A 20,539-nucleotide genomic window follows, 5' to 3' on the forward strand; every position below is an offset into this window, starting at 1 on the left:
GGCCCATGATCACTCTGGATGAACTGCAGAGATCTACAGCTGAGGTGGGAGACTCTGTCTATAGGACAACAATCAGTCGTATATTGCACAAATCTGGCCTTTATGGAAGAGTGGCAAGAAGAAAGCCATTTCTTAAAGATATCCATAAAAAGTGTCGGTTAAAGTTTGCCACAAGCCACCTGGGAGACACACCAAACGTGGAAGAAGGTGCTCTGGTCAGAGGAAACCAAAATTGAACTTTTTGGCAACAATGCAAAACGTTATGTTTGGCGTAAAAGCAACACACCATCCCCACTGTCAAACATGGTGGTGGCAGCATCATGGTTTGGGCCTGCTTTTCTTCAGCAGGGACAGGGAAGATGGTTAAAATTGATGGGAAGATGGATGGAGCCAAATACAGGACCATTCTGGAAGAAAACCTGATGGAGTCTGCAAAAGACCTGAGACTGGGACAGAGATTTGTCTTCCAACAAGACAATGATCCAAAACATAAAGCGAAATCTACAATGGAATGGTTCAAAAATAAACATATCCAGGTGTTAGAATGGCCAAGTCAAAGTCCAGACCTGAATCCAATCGAGAATCTGTGGAAAGAACTGAAAACTGCTGTTCACAAATGCTCTCCATCCAACCTCACTGAGCTCGAGCTGTTTTGCAAGGAGGAATGGGAAAAAATTTCAGTCTCTCGATGTGCAAAACTGATAGAGACATACCCCAAGCGACTTACAGCTGTAATCGCAGCAAAAGGTGGCGCTACAAAGTATTAACTTAAGGGGGCTGAATAATTTTGCACGCCCAATTTTTCCGTTTTTGATTTGTTAAAAAAGTTTGAAATATCCAATAAATGTCGTTCCACTTCATGATTGTGTCTCACTTGTTGTTGATTCTTCACAAAAAAATACAGTTTTATATCTTTATGTTTGAAGCCTGAAATGTGGCAAAAGGTCGCAAAGTTCAAGGGGGCCGAATACTTTCGCAAGGCACTGTAGTCATTCAAGAATCATGTTAAACACTTATTTCACGCAACTTATGTGATATGTTAAGATATGTTTTACTTCTGAACTTTAGACTTGCCACAACAAAGGGGTTGAATACATATTAAGACATTTCAGCTTTTCATTTTAAATGAATTTGTAAATTTTTGCTAACAATTCCACTTTGACGTTATGGGTTATTGTGTGTAGGCCAGTGACAAACGATATACATTTTAAATTCCGGCTATAACACAACAAAATGTAAAACAAGGCAAAGTGTGAAATACTTTCTGAATAATCCTGTGGAGAAAAAAGTTGTCCGTCAGACGTGGGCCCAAATGCTAGATTCACATTCGGTGCGAGCCTAAAGTCAACTGGTTTCATGCCCACGGTCTCACCGCATAAAAAAATAAATAGAAGCCAAAAAACGACGCAGTGTGCAAAATATATATTTTAAATTAAGGCCTCTAGAATAGCAGTCTGCCAACACACAATTGACTCCTCTCACACACACACACACACACACAGACACACACACACACACACACACACACACACACACTCCTGCTATACTTCTTATTTATCATGTTTTGAATTGCTTTGAACTCCTACTTGTTTTTGCAGCCAGGTCACGTGATACAAGTCAGTATTTGACGTCCATCCATGTCTGAGGACGTCGGGAGATTACAAGTAAACCGGCCACCGTGAGCGCTGTTACCTTCAAGTAGGTTTAGCTAGGTCGTTGTGGACTGGTATGGCGGATGGATTTAAGCATCTGCCTCTGAATCCAAAGTTAGCAAATTCGAATCCAGCAATAGAAACTTATTGAGATTTTTGTTTAAAGTCTATTCCAAACCTTAACCCTTAACCATTCGGAGTAACCTTAGATTTAAGTTAATGCCATACTTTGAAATTTGACGTTTGCATCAACTTCTAAATTTGACGTTTGAGAAACAGAGCTAGTTGTGTTTTTAGTGAATCGTTGACGGAATAAACACAACTGATCTAAATAACTGAAACCTGAATTGCCATTTAGTCTCATTGTTTTCAGCTTATGTTTGAGTTTACAGCTCTCCTGCTGTTTCGAGACTACTGGAAATATGTAATATTCTTCCCTGGTACCCCAACACTCCAGCTATTTGGGTAACTTGGATAACATATTGCTTTCAAGAATAATTCACAACAGTAGGTCTATTATTCCTGTATTCTATTTAGTAATATTTGTATTTTGGGACAGATTTGAAAAAAATGTACTCTACAAACAAGTGCTGAATAACAATGCTACCCCGAGTAGCTTGGTGCCCTGCCTACAAAAAAATGGAGCCGAGGGAAATTCTGTCTGTGTGCATGCTGCTCTGTAGGTGAACAGTGCAGACTCTCCCTGTCCCCCTGTGTCCGTGTCTGCTCTGTGATGCATGTTCAGTATTCAGACATAAAGGTCGGAGCTAGTGTCCCAGTCCCAGGCTGCTGTCAGCTCCGTCAGATGTGTTCTCTGATAGGGCAGCCAGAGAGGACTGGAGAGGTGCTCTGTATCCCAGGGACACATTGAGAGAAGGGGGAGAAGGAGGAGTCTGCCTCATTGTCCAGATTTCCCAGATAAATGGAGCTGACCAGATTGTGAAAATGGTGGTGCTTCCTGTAATCCGATGCCCTGGGGAGCAGAATAGAGGGGGGGGGGGGGGGGCAGAAAAGAGGCACGATAAAGGATGGCTGTGCATGCCCCCGGGCGACCATTAGACCACCCGTCTCCTCCGTAATCCCACAATGCACTGGTGCCCCACATAGGCCTGCATGTTCACACAAGCCACGGGCCATGCTGCAGACACGCAGTGGCAGCCCGGGCTGAAGCAACACAGTCCAGCCAGTTGTTTTTAGAGCTCCACTCACTTTACCCTCCCCCAGCCATATTACTAAAGCTCAAATGGGGCTGACCTCTCACTCTCCTCCCATCGCTCTGTGTCTCTCAGTAGCTCGGCTTTCTCTTCCACATTTTCCAGTCTTTGCTTTGGGCTTCAGAATAGCATGTGTATAAACTATTGCGTCTAGTATTCCCCCTCCCTCTCCTGCAGACACAGTCAGTGTTTTCAGCCCTATCACCATTGCAACATGTTGTGGACTAATCTCCGGAAATATACTCATTAAATAGCTACGGCTCTATGGCATGTGGAATTGTTTTGTGTGTGAGATCGTGGGTCTGAGTGTTAGCAGTTGTTGTTGTGTGTGTTCCTTCAGGCAGTTATCTGGACAGTGTGGTATGTTTGTAGCAGAGCAGCTCTGGCAGCCATTGTCTGTTGTTGAGGCTAGGCCCTAGGATTGGCCGTGACTGCTCTCCCAACTCCAAGGAGATTCTTGGATCTCAAACCCTGGGCATTGGGCTTCAAAGCTGGACTCGAGTCTACAGAGACTGTAGTTGAAATCAACACGGGCCAGGTTCTCAAACTTGTCAGAAGTATGACTTGCCTTCTCATGCACATGTGTGCACACCACTCCTCATGAACAAAGTCCAGTGTTTGGTTTTCCCCCGGTGATGTTGAAATACCACACAGGGATTTGTTTTAAAAGACGGTGTTAGTATATTCACTTCAAATAGCCAAACATGTGAAAAGAACACTTCCTTTGTCCTGAGCTGCCCCTGCTTACTGTCAGGATGGGGAGGCTTGAACTCTGACCTTTTGCATGTTTAGGTCAACTCCTATGTCCTGTTTTACTCGTATTTCTTCTCAACTTGGCCATATCATAAAACATAACACCTATATGAGCACAACAGGGATGTTAGCCAGAAGGAGAGATAGCTAGCTAGTACTTGTAGGCCTGTGTCCTGCAGTGTGTTTGGATGTGAAGCTACAGGCTAGTTGGCCCATGTCGGTCTGTGTGCTGACTGTGCTCTTTAAGCCTGGTCTTTCTGGTACGGCTCACCTAAAAGCCGTGCTGATTAGTATCTCTGGATTTTTGTGAAGCTTTTGTGCCAGGTTTTGTGCCTCAATCAGCAGTTTTTACTCATGTGTCGCCTGCCTTCTCAATCTCCCATCGTGCTGAGTCAAACCTAATTAGCCAGGATAGATGCAGCCGTTACAAATGAGCAGTGTGGCCCCCCAGTGTGGCTCAACACAAGTCGTGTAACCACGGCTGGTTTTGGGGAACCGGTCTCATTCACCAGAGAAACCCTGCTAAACATGTCTAACACACAGACATTGGAGTAGTAACTGGAGACATTGCGCCTGGGGGGCCACTGTAGGACAAACACACACACTCTTTGGTGTGAGACCCTGGAGGGGCCCAGAGCTGCAGCACCCTCTTTGGTGGGAGACCCTGGAGGGGCCCAGAGCTGCTGCACAGAACCAAAAGGGAAAGAAAATGAGGAGCAGACACAAACTTCAGTGTTTCCCTTCCTCTCTCTGCAGACAGGCCTCACTACCTCCTGCAAAGAGGCTCTTCAAATGGATCAGAAATAGCCCAGGCTCCCCACATGCCTAGCAAACCTTCATTTAAGTCTAAGTAACTAAGATTTCTGGGTTTGACTGTGAATGGCCAAACCTTTGGTGGCGTGTTGGTGCTCCCAGCAGTCTGTCAGGGACTGTGGCAGGGATTAAAGGTCCAGTTTGGTCCTGTTAGACTTTACTACTTCCCCAGTCATAAATGTACAATTCCTGGACACATTGGACTGACTGGCAGCTCCCTGTCCTGCCTATGTGTGTGAACGGGTGACTTCTATTCCAGCTCAATGTCAGCAGGTGGTAGTAAATTACCTCATTGGTGTAAAAAATTTTTTTTTAAAAAACCAGTTGGCTGTCACTGCCGTGTCCGAGGCTCCAAATTTATGTCACATCCTGCCCAGCTGCCCCTGGCAGGCGGGACTATGGATATTTGCACAAACATTTGTGTGCTTCTGCCTCGCTAGGGCCAGGGCAAACACACTTACAGGAAGCCTCAAATACTGACATACTGACACAGGATGAACTTGTTATGGCGTTCTTAAAATACCTGGTCTTCTCTCCCCCTGCCTACAGACATAGCTGTCTCTTCACGTTGAGTCTTGTGCATGCCCTGAGGGCATGAGGGGGCCACCACATTACCACAAGGTAGGAGCCATGTGTTTTTGGCCGAGTCATCCTGCTTGAGATGTTTGAGAAGTGTGGGCTTGGGTGCCTTTCAATGACTGGTAGCTTTAACAGTCTCACCTTTGTTGGCATGAGGTCAGCAGAGCCTGGCCTATGGCCTGTGGTGAAACTGAAGTCCTGTCTTTGGTAATCCCTCCCAATGTATGAATAATTGTGGAAGCATCGTCTTTCAAGAGGACTATAACCAGATCCCTAAGAGCTGCGGCAAAGCGCTAGAGCTTGGCTTCTCAGGCTCAAAGTTTCCCTTTTAAGGTCAACATAGTGTGCACCCTACGAGTGGTGGAAAACCTCCGGCCAACCCTAGAGGGAGAGAAATCCTCCACAGACAGATTAATGGCGTTTTTAATGTGCAGTGTGTTTGCTAGTAGTAGGGGCTCTTATCAGTGACTGAAAGGAAACGTCTCGCTCATTTGATCGTAGGTGCACAAAGGAAGATCAGTGAGTTTGGAGTTATCACTTTTAGGTTTTTATTTTATTTATTTCAATCAGAATTTAAAGCTCCGTAAGGATTCTAAATACGACAGTTCACATTCAAGTTTAATTGAACCCTGGCATGATATCCTCAGATGTCCATAGTCTACCCAACCAAGAGCTTACCCTGCCAGAGACTGATCTGTGTTACCCATGAGTGATGTCTTGTGTGTTTTAGCATGGCCCGGCTTAAAGGGAGTGTACTTTGTCACTGTGCGGTCGGGGGATTTTCTTAGTAAGATTACAAGCCTGTATTCAAGCCCCATTTAAGAGGGAGTGCTCTGCTCTCCATTCTGGATTAGTCCAATCCCTGGATTCCTGCTGTGAGAACCAACAGAGTTCTGATTTTAACAGACACGTCACCCCCCCCCCCCCCCCCGTCCATCCCAGTGAGGCCTGGCCCCTTAATCTGGCCTCACTTCCTGTATTGTCCTGGCACCTCCAGCCCTTGGCCTGGCCTGGCCTGGGCTCTAGTGTCATCCACTTCAGTTGGTATGTTAACTTGAGATTCTTGCTGTCCCATTTCTAGTTGCTTAGATTGACAGACATAAAATGGTTTGCAGATGTAACATATATTTTCTTAACCTATGACTATCTCTATTGGCGAGTGATGCACAGTTCGGTGAATGTTGCTGCCGACTAACCAACCCTCATTAAGCGGTCAACAAACAGTTACATTTTTCCCAAACAGTAAAATGACATGACCTACAGACATTGTTATGCTTGCATACAAGGATCTGACATTTTCGTTAAGAGTTTAATGAAAACATGCAACAGTAGAAGCCTATCATCTTAGTCAAAAGGCTATATTATTGAACATGCAACTCCTGTAATGAAGCCGCTAATAAAACAGCATTTTCAAACATTTGCGAAAATGCCATTCTTGGGGAAACACTGTTCTAAACAGAGCACCTAATGCCAGCCGAGCTGAAAACACTGTTCTAAACGGAACACCTAATGCCAGCCGAGCTGAAAACACTGTTCTAAACGGAACACCTAATGCCAGCCGAGCTGAAAACACTGTTCTAAACGGAACACCTAATGCCAGCCGAGCTGAAAACACTGTTCTAAACGGAACACCTAATGCCAGCCGAGCTGAAAACACTGTTCTAAACGGAACACCTAATGCCAGCCGAGCTGAAAACACTGTTCTAAACGGAACACCTAATGCCAGCCGAGCTGAAAACACTGTTCTAAACGGAACACCTAATGCCAGCCGAGCTGAAAACACTGTTCTAAACGGAACACCTAATGCCAGCCGAGCTGAAAACACTGTTCTAAACGGAACACCTAATGCCAGTCGAGCTGAAAACACGGTTCTAAACGGAACACCTAATGCCAGCCGAGCTGAAAACACGGTTCTAAACGGAACACCTAATGCCAGCCGAGCGGAAAACACGGTTCTAAACGGAACACCTAATGCCAGCCGAGCTGAAAACACTGTTCTAAACGGAACACCTAATGCCAGCCGAGCTGAAAACACTGTTCTAAACGGAACACCTAATGCCAGCCGAGTTGAAAATGTGAGATGATGACAAAGTGACAGATTAAAATCTCAGTTAGAAACTTAGAGGGGGGGATCTAATAACGACATCTAGGATGGGTTGTTAATATGACTAGGATTGGTCCTTTGGTTTCTCAACAATGAAAGAAAGTTGATATGAAAACCAATAGAACAGCAGAGAAATGCTGGTTAATGACAGCAGGAAGTCTTTAGAAAATAATTGCCTCCACGTTTCGATGGTTGGATTTTGGCGAGGCTATTTTGAAGCAAGGTAAGACATTTCTCATTTGAAGTCAACCGTTCAGGCTTCAAACTATTATGCAGCCTCAAGCTCACATTGCAAATTGGTGGGTGACACGCTGATAGCCTGCCTACCGTTGACTATAGCCTGCCTACCATTGACTATAGCCTGACTATAGCCTGCCTACCGTTGACTATAGCCTGCCTACCGTTGACTATAGCCTGCCTACCGTTGACTATAGCCTGCCGTTGACGATTCGGAGGCGCGCTTTAATTCCGAGTTGAGATTGAGAAATACAATTACTAGCTGTTTTTAATCGCGGCCATCAAAACATTTATAGTTATTTATTTTTTTGACATGTGATTGCACTTAGAACTGTTATTTGTTGTGCAATGACTATGCTTATAAGAGCAGTCCAGTACCAGCTGCTCTTGCGCTGTCTGACAGTTGATAGGCTATTCCGCTCCTCAAACTAGGCTCTGTATGCTTTGCGCGTGTGATAAATAAGATGCATGACGACTAACGAAAATACACGCTGCAATTTAATCCCACTAAATTATGCAAATGTACCTGTAGACTAAGGATGACCGGTCGAATATATTTTCGGTGGCTAACCGATTTAACCGTTAACATCTCTACTAGTGGAATGCGATTTTGCTTTCATGGCCTCGCACTCAAGAATAATGGCAGCCTGACCGATTCGGTAAGCTTTGCTTGCACCTGTTCTCTTCAGATGGAAAGAGGGCAAGACACAAGCAGAAGCCCTTCTATATTTCATTAATTTCTGAAAAGAACAAACTCTTGGTTAATAACGCCCTCTAAGACTGAAATCATGTTATTCTCTATCCTTTATACATATATATACTTTTCCACAATTACCACTGAGCCTAACTACTGGGGTGTGTGGTCCTCTTGAGTCAACTTGTTATCACCATTTGTGCTAGTGGACTCTCAAATGTTATTTGAACAACTGCCATGGAACAAATGTGAGCGAGGGGCTAGGTGACAGCGACACAGGAATGTAACCGATGTGGCACAACTGAAGGCCTTTGAAAAGCCCCTCTATCTTTCAAATCCCGATAAACCCCTGCCCTCAGTTGGGACAAAGCTATGGTTGTGGTTGGCTGTGGCTGTGGCTGGGGGGGTGGTTGTGAGGGACTGTGGCTGGGGGGGGGTGGTTGTGAGGGGCTGTGGCTGGGGGGGTGGTTGTGAGGGGCTGTCTACAGGGGTGGTTGTGAGGGGCTGTCTACAGGGGTAGGAGAGACTGGCATGGTGTGGGGCTTTGACCTTTGAAAGGTTGCATTAAGATACTGTGTTGGGGCAATAGGACAACCTGAGTGGGGAAGATGACTCCCTACACCAGATCTCATTAGGAATGTTAAACGCCAACTAACAGCTCCGTAACTAATCCTTCGGTTTTCTTTTGTTTTGTAGGATTCTTTGGACTTCCCTACTGCAGCCCCTTTTTTAAAGCAGGATTTTAACGTCACCCATCCGCAGACAGCCATGGAATCGGTATGTATTTTACATTCTCTCCACTTTGTCTCTGGAGCCATCTCTGTTTCTTGGTCCCTGTGTTTGTCACGACGTACTGAAGGTTTGAACACGCTGTTTAATGTTTTGAAACGTTGTTTACAGAAAGGGGGTTGTTTTCTAAGGCCCGTATTCCTGTACTCCAGTAGTCTTGTTGTTTTGACTCCTCAGATTTCTCCAAACCGTCTCGGATGCTAAATAAACGACACTCATATGGCACCATATAGAGGGTTTGCTGTGGAACTGCCTACCGGTCTGTGTGTGTGGCTATAGACTTATCATTTCAAGCCATGGGTTGAGCCAGTCTCTCTAGCTATGAGAGAGAGAGTGGGAGAGGGCCAGACAGGAGCAGTGCTAGTACCAGCTGGCAGCTTTAAAGCCCTGCACTTTCAACTGGAATGTGTGTATTAAGAGCAGGACTTAGTGCATGCCCAGGCCCTGCCTTCCTGTCCCTTTGTTAAAGGGGTTCTGTGTTGTAGCTGGTGTGGGCTTGTGTGTGTGTGTGTGTGGTTGTTTGTGTGGCGAGCAACTTGGTTTGGAAAGTAGGTCACCGCTCCCGTAGAGCTCAGTGTCACTAATGAAGTGTCCCTCTCCCGCATGCGACTCATGTGACCGTGCTGCTCGATCAGTAAGTAGTGGCAGCCCACGCCTCTGAAGAGACTTTTCCCCACGGCACACAGAGAGACTTTCAGCATGGGCGCTGAACAATCGATCTCCCCTCTCGTTCCCTCCCTACTCTCATTTTGCTCTACTCTTCCTTCTGTAGCCTTCTCTTTAGCCAGACGCTCTGTGCAACGGAAGCTGGTGGTGTTTACCTCCTGAAATCATACCGGATCTGCTTACTGTCAGTGGAAACTGATTAAAAAAAAACATTATGCTGCCAGTACGCCCCCCACCCCCACCTCTCCTCATGTGATGCCAGTCACATGGTTTCCAGGCATCAGTAGAGTAAATCAGAATCAGATTTTATTTTTAACTGCTCTACATCCTCCACTTTGCCAGTGGTTAGTAGAAACAGAATAGGTTACGGTGTACGTCTCTCTCCCTCTGTTTCATGCTCTGTTGCCTCTCTCCTCTCTTTCGCTCTTTGCCACTCCCTGTCTCATGCTCTCTCCACTCTTCCTTTCTATCTCTCTTGCTCTCTCTCTTGCTCTCTCTCTTTCTCTCTCTCTCGCTCTTTGTCTCTCGCTCTCTGTCTCTCGCTCTCTGTCTCTCGCTCTCTGTCTCTCGCTCTCTGTGTGTAGCCTGCTCCCAGCCCTCGGCAGTGCTGATATTATTCTCAGCGTTATCTGCTGGTTGGGAGTTGTGCTGTGTTGGACGGTAGTGCAGATGAAAGGGTGTCTCTCCTGTGAATGCTCTCCCTGCACCGTTTTGCCTCTGCTCATTACCAGCTTGTTTTTTCTCTCTCTCCCTCTCCCTCCTCCCCTTTTCCAAAGTAGGCCTGTTCTTCAATAGGATTAGTCTGCAGCACTGAACAGGAAAGTGGGCCCTGCCAGTCATATTACATAACTCTCATAGCCAGGCTTGAGACAACTATAGGGGCTTTGTTCCTCAAGACCCTGCTCCCACCCGCCTACCTCTCCCCCTGGCAGGCCACATGCTAATGCTCTATTGAAAGAGTCTGTGTGCTCCAAACAGGCATGGCTCTGTGGCCAGGGAGGAGAGAAACTCTGCATCATTACCCAGCAAATTGGCATTTCACTCATATCTTTCGCCGAGGAATGTGAACTCGAGGCAGAAGAAAGCGGGAACTTTGTTGTGATTAGGTTTTCTTGTAAGCACGTTGAATGATGAGATGATATAGGAGGTTGTGGACCGTCCAAAGGATTGAACCTCTGCGGTGTTGGCGTGCCAAATGTATTGGTTTTCTCTCCCTTCTGACTAGACTAGCGTGCCCCGTTAACCACTTAGGTTGCAGACCTGTATTGTTGTGGTTACATTGTTCTGTGGCATAGGCCCATGTCTCGTGATTCTGTAGCTTATCTGAGCAGAAGTTTGAAGGTTTGTACATTAGTAGGCTTGTTGCACAATGTGAAGAGCAGGATTGGTAGACGGCTAAAGTGATGCCTTTGCCCAAGGTTTTCCTTGTCATTCTGTTCCCAGTCATTAGAGCGAAGCACCGAGGAGGAACCATTCTTTAAGATGATATCCCAGCGTGTTTTGTCATTGTGCCATTAATCAGAGCAGCTGCGGATCGGCTGAGGTTCATGTTCAAACACACCCTGAAAGGAAGTGTCAACGAGCTCTCTCATCCCGCTGCAGAGGGAGCGATGTTGGTAGCTATGGTGGGTATCGCCAATACGCGACGACTCCAATCGGCGTTACGGTCTGGCTGATGGAAAACACCTCCATGTATTTCTCAACTAACCTGCACTTGCTGACACTTTGTTCTCGACATCAGGAAAAAGTTTGTCTTATAAATGTGCAGGTGGTTACAAAAACCAGAGACAATTCTGATATTAAATCCATGTTTTGTATTGAGTGAAAAATGCCTCTTGCATATGTAGATCTTTGTTTTGGTTGCACTGTGTGACGTGCTGTCATCTTCTACACTTGGCTGGGCCACAGGGACAATCCTAGTTCCTGCCTAGTTCCTCCTCCTGGATTTCAGAAATGTGCGGTCACCAGCTCCAATCAAATATAACCCCTTTGACAAACGGGCTGAGACACTGACCTTTGGGTGTGGCTTGATGGCAGAAACGTTGTATTGTGTGTTTGTCTTTGCAGATGGCACAGGTTCAGAGGCGAAGCCCCACTGCTTCGGAAGGGGTTGGAGGTAGCCGTAGTAATAAGAAGGTACATGGGGCCACGTCCGACTCTGCCACGGAAATGTTTTTTGATGGCAGGTTGGGCAAGCGGCGCACCGGGATTTGGAAATTTGCATCTCGGTGTGAGAATGAAAAGGACAAATAGCGCCAACTACATAGAAAATAGTTTGTAAGTGCCGACTACAGGGCGCTCTCCCGTGAGGTATGAAGTGGTGGGGAGATGAGATGGGAAGGAAAAAAATGTTCATCTTCAATATGTCAAAAGAGAACATTGCTTTGAATGCAGTTTGTGTGTAAGCGGAGAACAGGATGTATCCATTTTTTAATGAAGAGATGTTATGCTGCTGGATTGAAAAGAATGTGCTGCTCAGAGGTCAGGGTTGATTCTCATGCTCTGCTCAAGGGTATGGCTCAGAGCTGCTGACAGCCAGGCAGACCAGTGTTTGTCCCACCACTCCCACACACACTGTCAGAACCAAGCTCACCCACCACAGCAACACAGTGACTGTGGAGGAGAGGGGACTGGCTGTGATGATAGATAGCCAGTGCTACTCTGAAATGGTCAGATTTGTAGTGTCTGTCTGGATGCTGAGGAGTTGGCTGGGTGTTTTGTAGATGGGACAGAATGTTTTTAATGTTCTATCTCCCCTTCTCCAGAGCCAAGTTCCCATCAGCGAGTCGTCCATACACTAAGTCTGTGTTTAGATCTTACATCTAATTTTAGAGCTGAGCTTTGGCTTAAGCTCTGAGAATAACAGGATAACAGTAGCCTCTTTACTTTGCCTTTAACCAATAGATATGACAGTGGTGTTGCATTGGACAAGACTAGACAATGGCCTCATGTGATTCTGTTCAATCAGGGTCCAAGAGACCAGATTGACTGATCCTAGCCTGCTCACTGTCCCTCTGCCTCTCTCCCTCCAGTACAATAACCTCTGAACAGTGCTATGTACCCGCCAGGCACCCAGTGTCTCCCTCTCTGGGCCTCTACTGTACCTGTACCTCCACCCCTCGTCTCCTCAGAGGATCAAACAGTCCCCCGTCAAATCTGAGGGGGGGGAAAACAAAACCCAGTGGAACAAATGATTGTGTTTGTTCTAATGTGAGTTAAAGGGGCCCTCCCACAGCGTCTCCTGGCAGCCTGTGTTTCTGCCTGTTTGCCAGGGTGTTTAGAACTCTGTCTGGGTGGTTTAAAGAACATGGATTGCCATGGAGACATTGTGCATTATTTCTATATCTGACCCTTTCAGCTCAATCTGCAAGCTGTAATTGGATTATTTGTAGTGTAACGTGTTTCATCTCTTTCTCTGTAGAGCGAGAATGGAAATATGAAGGATTTGTTTAGCTATATCTGACTGGTAGAGTATAGTGTCAGCTCAGCAGCCTGACTGTGAAAAGGCCTACACCACAGTGCTCTTCTGCACTTTGTTAGTGTTGTATTTACGGGAAAGAACAGTTTGATATGAGTGATGGGACTTAGTGCAGATAAATTGGTTATTTCTGCCTTACCTTTCACCTCTTAATTGGTCAACATCACCAGACTGGTCAGACCAACTCCAGGGCAGCTAGCCTACTTCTCAATCCACAACACTAGGGTTTTCGTCTATTTCTGACTTTACTGTCGATGTCTGTGTGAATTGAGTACTCCATATTAAAATGACTAACAGAAAAAGTGTATAATCATATTCTAAAATCTATAGAACAGGATCAATAAATATCTCTAAACATTGGCTCAGCGATTTGCTTCGATATCATTACTTTTCTTGCTGTTTCACTTGCAGCTGTTGTGTACAATTTCTGAGATGATTGTGTCCATGTTGAAATCGGTGCGGTGAGCGAGCGGGAAAGATGGCAGAAAGAGGAGCCACAACAACCATTATCCTCTTCTCTGTCCTTCCCCCATCCCCTCCCTCCCCCATCCCTGAGTGACGCTGTGGTTTTTCCCCTGACTGCTGCCAGGTCTCTCTCTCCCTCCCTCTCTCTTCTCTCGGGATCATGATGACTGAGCTGTTTGTACGGGGCTGGAGATTAGCAGGCTAATGTAGTGTTGAGTGGGAGAGCAGAAGCCGAGGCACGGACACTAGAGGTCAACCGATTAATTGGAATGGCGGATTAATTAGGGCCGATTTCAAGTTTTCATAACAATCGGAAATCGTTTTTTTGGGTGCCGATTTAAAAAAAAAAAAATATATATATATATATATATATATATATATATCTATTTATACCTTTATTTAACTAGGCAAGTCAGTTAAGAACACATTCTTATTTTCAATGACGGCCTAGGAATGGTGGGTTAACTGCCTTGTTCAGGGGCAGAACGACAGATTTTCACCCTGTCAGCTCGGGGAACCGATCTTGCAACCTTACAGTTAACTAGTCCAACGTAATAACGACCTGCCTCTCTCGTTGCACTCCACAAGGAGACTGCCTGTTACGCAAATGCAGTAAGCCAAGGTAAGTTGCTAGCTAGCATTAAACTTATCTTATAAAAAACAATCAATCATAATCACTAGTTAACTACACATGGTTGATGATATTACTAGGTATTATCTAGCGTGTCCTGCGTTGTATATAATGCGACTGAGCATACAAGTATCTAAGTATCTGACTGAGCGGTGGTAGGCAGAAGCAGGTGCGTAAACATTCATTCAAACAGCATTTTCGTGCATTTTGCCAGCAGCTCTTCGTTGTGCGTCAAGCATTGCGCTGTTTATGACTACAAGCCTATCAACTCCCGAGATGAGGCTGGTGTAACCGAAGTGAAATGGCTAGCTAGTTAGCGCGCGCTAATAGCGTTTCAAACATCACTCTCTCTGAGCCTTCTAGTAGTTGTTCCCCTTGCTTTGCATGGGTAACGCTGCTTCTATGATGGCTGTTGTCGTTGTGCTGCTGGTTCGAGCCCAGGGAGGAGCGAGGAGAGGGATGGAAGCTATACTGTTACACGGGCAATACTAATGTGCCTATAAGAACATCCAATAGTCAAAGGTTAATGAAATACAAATGGTATAGAGAGAAATAGTCCTATAATTCCTATAATAACTACAACCTAAAACTTCTTACCTGGGAATATTGAAGACTCATGTTGAAAGGAACCACCAGCTTTCATATGTTTTCATGTTCTGAGCAAGGAACTGAAACGTTAGCTTTCTTACATAGCACATATTGCACTTTTACTTTCTTCTCCAACACTTTGTTTTTGCATTATTTAAACAAAATTGAACATGTTTCATTATTTACTTGAGGCTAAATTGATTTTATTAATGTATTATATTAAGTTAAAATTAGTGTTAATTCAGTATTGTTGTAATTGTCATTTTTACAAATAAAATGTTAAAAAATTGGCCGATTAATCGGCATTGGCTGTGTTGGTCCTCCAATAATCGGTATCGGTATCGAGAAATCATAATCGGCCGACCTCTAATGGACACCCACAGTGATGGGGCCTGTGCCTGCTGAACAACACTAGGCAGACCCCCTAACATTGGGCCTGGGCTGTCCTGGGGGAGCCTGACAGCGTCAGGGTAAGCTATACCCTTGTAGTGGTGAATGGAATGTATTGAGTTTGTATTAAATACACACACAGCCTAATCTCTTGCACTGAGTGCTCTGCTAGTAGACGGGCCTATTTTAGGGAGCCACTTATTAAAGGTTGAATGAGTGGAGTAGCTTGTTCCCTCGTCTCTGGTTTCTCACCATAATGGCAGCCATAATGGCTCCGTTTCTGATTTATGTCAGGCGGGATCTGATTTCAGGAAACTCTGTTTTTTTCTTCTTCCAGTAATCTGAATTCCCTGTGCTCCCCACCCAGTCCACCTCTCAGGGGAGCCTGAAGCAAAGTGCTCGGGCCTGGGTGGACAGAACCGTAGCACGGCAGCCCAGCCCACTGGCAGTTGCAACCCAATCCTGCTCTCAGCTTTTTGGTTCAGTCCGCTGTCACTCCAGCAGCCAGAGCACTGTGACCTTGGTTTCAAGTAGCCCTGGCTTGGTAGTAAGCCAATACCACTCCTGGGATGGTGTGACCTTGTTCACCAGCCCACTGTACGTCTGCATGCCTCTCTCCCCCCTTTGGCAGAAGGGGCGACCTTTGCTTGCTGTGATAATTCAATGCAAAAACAAGAAATTGAGTCATTGGCTGGTCGTTGGGCCTGTCCTGCTTGGGGTTGCATAAAGGCTATTGAATGTTGTATTAACCTGTCCCGGGCTCTGCTCTGAGAGGGTCAGAGCTATCTGTCTTATGAGATTGTTTATGTGGTTCCCTGTGTGGGCTACAGCAAAAGACTGTTACGTCAGCATCAAATGAGCTCCCTTTAGTCTAGTACACCTGTCATTTGGCCACTTGGCTTGGTTGGAACTGTGAAATTACTTTTCCCCTTTTTTCAATCAACTGATTGGAGCCCTGGCCAATCAGTGGGTTTGTTTTGTGTCGCAGATACAGGGATGGAACGGAACTGCTCAGTAGCTAGGCTAACTGATATGCTTTCTTAGTGAAATCCTATGGCTTCTTTTGAGGTTGAGGTTTGTTTGGGTTGTGTTAAATCACTGTTGTCCAGTGCTGGTTGGTGAGCCACATACTTGTTGTCACAGAGTGGTAAAGCCTTACGTAAACACAGTGGCTACTAGCAGTGTATCTGACTGAACAACAAGGACCTATAGTTCAGCAGCTGGACCGGTCTCTCGTCAGCATCCTGTTAAATCATGATGTTGCTGAAGTGGATAGCAGCAGTCTTAGGGGCTCCTGGTCAATTCTGCACTCCAGCCACCCAGGCCATAGACTTCTCTCTGCTACCGCACAGCAAGCGCTACCGGTGCACCAAGTCTGAAACCAACAGGAACCTGAACAGCTTCTACCCACAAGCCGTATGACTGTTAATCAAGGCTACTAAAATAGCTAATCAAATGACGAGTCGGACTACCTGCATTGACCCTTTTTTTGTTTTTTCTAACACTCTTGCGCTGACTCTCTACACACACACACACACACACACACACACACACACGTGCATGCAGAGAAACATAGAGGGTTAAGCAGGCCTGGGCTTCTCTCTGCTCTCTCTCTCTCCGGATCCAGGTGTTCATCTATCAGTGGGCTCACGGCGACAGACAGCAGACACTTAATGTGGGCCCTGTGTGTGTGTGTGCCCCCTCCATGCTCCTGGCTTTGATTCACTCCAGCTGGCCTCACTGGAATCAGCTCTGTATCGGCCCAGGCTTGTATGCTGGGGAGAATTCATGCTTGAAATTGTAATTGCTGTTGTATGTGAAGATGAGTTCCGCCCCCCCCCCCCTCACTTGAAGTTTCCATTTTTGCAAATGGGGGATAAGTGCTTTGTTATATTATGTAAACATGATTTCTGGACTGGGTCTCTTATTTTTAAATACAAAAACTCTTTACATAAAAGGAATGTAAAGATCTGTTCTTTCCATATGCCTCTTATGTAAACAATGTGTTGCCCTGTCATAAGCTCTTGGTGCCCTTCGATGGAGTGTACCCTCTCACCACAAACGGGGTACTACAAAGAAGGATCAATGAGCTAGCCAGCTAACTTTGATAAACAACCATGAAATAGCTGTTTTTATGGTTTATTAAGAAAGCTTCACTTAGATATGTTTTTTGGGTTGTTGAGTCAATTAGGCCATGCCCATTTCAAGCGTATCTTTCTAAAAAATACAAGTTATTTCAGAATAGATAACTTGCCTATCTGGCTAACTCATTGCTCCTGCTTTGTAGTATACTCTTAGGGCTGGTATATTGGTGATATGGATAGATCCTGAGAAACAGAGCAGTAGATTGATGTTTTGGACCTATTTGTTGTTGTTGTTGTTCAGCTGTTCACAGAGATGGTGATAAAGAGCGGGGGGAGAGATCGAGTCACTGAGCGTCTCTGTGTCCACGCTCTCTGACGGAGCCAAGCAGGGGAACAGACGAGGCAGCAGATGGGCCTTCTCAGACTTAACCCTTCCCACGCCTCTCGCGGTCCTGTCTGTCCAGGCAGGCAGGAAGGAACGCTCTCATGGCTCGCTCTCTCCACCTCGGTGTTCATGTCATATCCACAATGGCGGACCATCGGTGTCTGATGAGAAGTGGTCAGGATGACACATGGCGGTCTCCATTGGGGACAACAGTGTGCTCCCTCATCCTCTCTCTCGGTCCCCCTATCCCGCTCTCTCACACTCCCCCTATCCCGCTCTCTCACACTCCCTCTCCCCTGCTGAGAAAGGGCCTGGTGTACTGCTGCTCCAGATTTATGGAAATGAAGACACAACACACCCCTGTGATAACCACTGTCTGCCTGCCAACTCGGTCAGATGACCGCTGTCTGTGAGCGACAGGTCTGTCTGTCTCAGTGGGCGGTAAACATGGGCTTAGTTTGAATCTGACGACCCTGCTACTGAGAATCTCTGGTCTACGCATATAACATGCTCACCTGCTATCTCCAAATGCAGATCTAGCATTGTTACCTGTTAATCCATTTTTGCTCAGCCAACTTTATGGATGGTTTCCCTCACCCTCCTGGCCCCAGTGCTTTAAATAGAAGCCCCTCTGGGAGGATCGATACAAACTCCAGGGTAATTGATGAGGAGGCAGGCTCTGTGATGACCTGGACCCTGCAAGTGGGAACCTGAGGAGATTATAAGGTGGGAAGCGGGTTTCATCACATGCATATTCATTTTTCTCTTTTGGAGAAAGGTTGCTCTGTCTGTATGTGTCCACTGCCTGGAAAGCTAGTTGGATTCTCTTTCAGGGAATTCAAGGTTGTGTCTTAGATTGTGTTCCCTTTCCAGATAGTCTCCATCTGTTGCACTGCCATATGACCAATGCTGTTATCTGGCAGCAGCTCTTTCTGGTTCTGTAATGAATACTAGCTTTACTCATCAGTAAAGAGAATAGCAGCCAAACCATCATTTCAATCCATGGTGTAATCTTAGAGTAAACTATAGTCCGTGATACCATCTCTTGACACTTCTTAACAAAGGACCATGCTATAGGCCCGTCTGAGGCCCCAACCTCACCCTTTTGGCCAAGGAAAAGGGCCTAAATTGTTAGCTATCCACAATGTCCTCTGGGCTGTTTAGACTCGGCTTCTCCTTTTTGTTTGGTGGGGCGGGGAGGCTGAGCATTATTCAACCTGGCCCAACCTGTAGGGCAGTAGGGTGGCTCTCTCCTCTCTCTCATTGTCCTGCTTTCATCTTCATTTCACTTCTCAAGGTTCCCTGGACAAAAGTGGCTTTTCTGGTGACCTCTGGCAAAGACTTAATGACCTCCCAATGATCGCCAGGGAGGCTTTATGTCCTCCCCCATTCTGTTATTGTTTGGGGAACAGAAAGCAGCTCTCGGTCTCTGTTCATTTGAGGCCTGGATTGGAATGGTGATGGCTGGAGCTGTTGATGATGCATGGTGTGACTGATGAGGTGGAACACTTGGGCCATGGAGCCCATTGCTATAGGGCCTAAAAGAATGGATCTCAACAGCCTCCGGTCCAGAACCCAGAGGACAGAGGGCCTCACATTAGCCCCAGATTGAAGGGTTTCTGTTTTGGGGTGGTTTACTTTTCAGAGTAAGTTGTCTGCTTCTGTGCAATGGTGCCTGCCAGAAACCTACAGTGTCTGTCTTGGACATGGTTCGGTACCCTTGTCACCGCGTCTTGTGTTTGACTTGGACTTGGAATTTTGACTTCCACTCTGAAAGAAGCAGTGAAGGGGAGAGAGGGGGAGAGAGCATGGGAGAGAGGGGATTGTATGTATTTGTTTTTGTGCCAGAGGTTCAGAAAAGATGGACTGGACTCTCTCCCATGCTGGCATGGCGTTGGTGTTTGTGACAGGATGGCGGACCTCCCTCTCCTGATGGATTCTGGGCTTCAGAGTCTTGTGCTGTAGTTTTTGTTATACTGATACAGCAGTATTCTAGCTACGCAGAACTACAACGTTAATTGAAGTTAATAAGGAAACGAGTGTCATTGTCAAGTACCAAGTTTCTGTTTACCTCATTTGGACACCTTTGCCAAAGGCATGGCCCACGAGAGGAATTATTGTTTGTTTTTGTCTAAACCAGAAACTCAAATTCTGGTTCTGTGGAACTAGAAAATAATGGACTTTCCCCTCCGCTTCTCTCTTTCACCAGCAGCTTTTTGCCCATCTCTTCCTATTTCCCTCAGCCAGGAATGTTTTCCTGTCAAAATGGCAGGTCCCTGTCGGCTCAGAGCGTTGGGTTCAGAGTACTCTACATTCGCCTTGTTTGTCATAGAAGTCCCAGGAGTGACTCACAACACAGGAATAGCTGATATATTCTGGACTTAAATAGTATGGCAATTAGCATATTTTCATTCCATGTGTTTTTCTTTCTCCTTCTCTGTAAGAAAAACGTGGTTTATCTGTGCTTCGTGTGTAATTGCTTTACATCGGCATAATCACCCACATAGCCTGAGAACTGCTGTAGTTTGGAGGCTGTTTATATGTTAAGCATAGATACGGTGCATTCGGAAAGTATTCAGACCCCTTTGACTTTTTCCACTTCTTGTTACGTTACAGCCTTATTCTAAAATTGATTAAATCGTTTCCCTCCCTCATCAATCTATGCACAATACCCCACAATGACAAAGCAAAAACCGATTTAAATTTTTTGTGTGCAAATGTATTACAAATAAAAGCTGCAATATCACATTTACTTAAGTATTCAGACCCTTTACTCAGTACTTTGTTGTGGCACCTTTGGCAGCTATTACAACCTTGAGTCTTCTTGGCTATGATGCTACAAGCTTGGCACACCTGTATTTGGGGAGTTTCTCCCACTCTTCTCTGCAGATCCTCTCAAGCTCTGTTAGGTTGGATGGGAAGCGTCGCTGCACAGCTATTTTCAGGTCTCTCCAGAGATGTTTGATTGGGTTCAACTCTGGGCTCTGGAAAAATAAATTCTAAAAACCTGTTATCCC

General features: G+C 45.8%; 1 protein-coding gene across 5 annotated transcripts in view; it reads left to right on the top strand.

Annotated features, from left to right (window-relative positions):
- LOC139385095 (ankyrin repeat domain-containing protein 11-like) overlaps positions 1-20,539 on the top strand; it is a 134,965-nt gene that overhangs the window by 23,185 nt on the left and 91,241 nt on the right. For 3 of the 5 annotated variants that reach the window (XM_071130149.1, XM_071130145.1, XM_071130146.1), the window contains exon 2: positions 8,743-8,823. The exons of the other annotated variants lie outside the window; for them this stretch is intronic. The gene's annotated coding sequence lies outside the window, so the exon portion shown is untranslated. The remainder of the gene's footprint in view (positions 1-8,742; positions 8,824-20,539) is intronic. 5 annotated transcript variants of the gene reach the window in all.

This window comes from Oncorhynchus clarkii, chromosome 26 (assembly GCF_045791955.1).
Source record: "Oncorhynchus clarkii lewisi isolate Uvic-CL-2024 chromosome 26, UVic_Ocla_1.0, whole genome shotgun sequence".
Lineage (NCBI taxonomy): Eukaryota > Metazoa > Chordata > Actinopteri > Salmoniformes > Salmonidae > Oncorhynchus > Oncorhynchus clarkii.